Raw genomic sequence first — 2,500 nt, 5'->3', positions numbered from 1 at the left:
TTAGTTCACAGAAGTCGGTGAAAGAGAGAATGTTTTATGGGCTTGTTTTTGATAGGTCTTCATTTATAAAGTCCTTCACGTGATGTAACTTGATTTGATGTTTAATATGTTCTGTAATCTCGTCTAAATGCTTTCTTAAATTCTTGAAATGTTTCATAAAAGAAAATCATGGGCCTTGAGTGATTGATTAGTAAAACAACGTGGGATGAAATTAAGGATCAATACAATGGTACGTTCAGGAACAAAAACTGGAAAATGTTTGATGAATGTTTTGTTGAAAAGTTCTGTAATGACTGACCTGGCCTTCATTAGTCTTCATTAGTAAGTGATTCATACTCAGTCTGATCACATGACAACAAAACACCTCAAGATAACCCTGAACTGAAAAAAACTGCCATTATATAGAAATATCAAACTCGAATTTTGGGTCGACGATACTCTGATTACACTCCTTTAATGAACTTCACTCAATAGACTAGACTTCACCGGTGTGCTCTTCTGAGGGTCAAAGGTCACGCGCCCTGCTAATGTCACTCTCTCTTAAACGGCAACATCAAGCCCGGCTCTAAGCAGGGTCAAAGGTCAAAGAGGTCCAGATATAACCAGCAGTCAAACGAGACGAATCTCCAGTCGTGGTCTACAGCACTGGACTCGTTTGAGAGCAGGTTAGGAGAAGCCCAAACAGATCGGGGATCAAGACAAACGTTTGAGCAGGTTCTGCTTCTGGTCTCTTCTGCTTCCTGCTTCTTTGACTGAAACAGACTTCATGTTGATTTTTGAAGTTTTCAAACACTATATAAAGATTAAGGAGATGATCTACATTAATCAAAAACCACCACGAGACACATGATAATAATATTACAAAACCACGGCAGAGAAAGCATGGAGGATGTATCTCATACATATTTACAGTGTGATTTTGTCACTTAATAAAACACTATTATTATTATATTATATTATAATTATAATGATTTTATTTTCCCATCCGTGTCTATCCACTAGAGCAGCCTGTTTCTCATCAAACTAAAGCTGAACCGTTTTATCAACCCTTCGCTCCTCTGATGTTAGCGTCTGATAAATGTTTTGTGTGTTAATAACACAGTCCTTCATCTGTATGAAAGGTTTCCTCTGAAAATGCCTGCACAATGCTCCCTTAGTAGGCAGCTGCTCGTGTAGTGAAGACTGTCAGAGCATGAGGTCGTTACGCCTCATCATCTGATTACTCTGACGACCTCTGACCTCTGACCTCTGGAGTCACAGGCAGGTTGTGCTGATGGGAGCGAGGTGCCTGTATCTCAGCAGTGAATAACACAGCGCTGTGGGATTGTGGGAAGCATGAGCTGCGGTTCATTGTCCATTACTTCATTAATTGAGTCTCATAATAACTCTGAGGATCTGAAACCCTCGTCTGACCACAAACGACTCTCATTAATCACTCACACATTCAGATCCAATAAGAACCTAAAAGTGTTTTCAGCTTCTAACGTGACTAACCATTAATTCTCTTCCTCTTTCCTCTGTGCTCAACTCACAGACTTATCTGACTATTATTATCATTATTATTCTTTTTATTTTGTTATTTTAAAAATATAAAGAATATTTTTATTATCTTAATATAATACTAATATAATATAATATTATTTTTACATTTCTATTTTGCATTATTCAAAAATAAATAAATAAATATATTGTATAAATTATATTATTAATATTATTCAAAATGAAAAAATATTCTAAATGTGTATTTTATTATAACTAAAACTATATATATATATATATATATATATATATATATATATATATACACACAAAAAGCACTTAAAAAATAATTTACTGTTGCAATAATACAACGGTAAAAAAAAGTTTTTAATGGTAATAATAACAATACATTTTGTTTTACACAAATATATATGAAAACAGTATGATTTCACATTAAATCTGTAACAATCATATTCCTGTGTAGTGTGAGGCGTCTCAGAAGTGAATGAGAACTGTCTGTTTTCTGGGAATCTCCAGCAGAAACGAACGTCATCATGAACCCACAGCCACTGAGTGAGAACAAACACACGTCTGTTTCTGCTGCGCTGACACACACTCCTCTCTCGTAAGGATCTTTCATCCTCTAATTAGTTCCTCAGAAACAACCTTATCTCACTGGAACTGAACGTCAGCCGTCTGAGACCAGAACACAACACTGACACTTCACCTCACACACACACAAACACACACACACAGACACACTCACACAGACACTCACACAGACAGACAGACACACACACACACACACACACAATCAATCAATCAATCAATCATTTTTATTTATATAGCGCTTTTAACAACACAGGTTGCATCAAAGCACTGTACAGTATAATGACAGGGATGTATAATGACGAAAGTGACCAATTTCTTATTAAATGCAGAGACGGTCTCTGTAGTCAATTCAACGATAATCACTAGAAGTTAAGTGTCCCCAACCAAGCAAGCCAGAGGCGACAGCGGC

The 2,500-nt window shown here is 36.3% G+C and overlaps 1 protein-coding gene across 1 annotated transcript in view; it reads right to left on the bottom strand.

The window, feature by feature from the left end:
- Nucleotides 1-2,500, bottom strand: part of LOC122331242 (calcium-independent phospholipase A2-gamma) — a 13,022-nt gene that overhangs the window by 858 nt on the left and 9,664 nt on the right. The gene's annotated exons all lie outside the window — the stretch shown is intronic.

This window comes from Puntigrus tetrazona, chromosome 25 (genome assembly GCF_018831695.1).
Source record: "Puntigrus tetrazona isolate hp1 chromosome 25, ASM1883169v1, whole genome shotgun sequence".
Taxonomy (NCBI): domain Eukaryota; kingdom Metazoa; phylum Chordata; class Actinopteri; order Cypriniformes; family Cyprinidae; genus Puntigrus; species Puntigrus tetrazona.
Note: the sequence above shows the minus strand (reverse complement) of the source record. Positions and strands in the feature narration are given on the sequence as shown.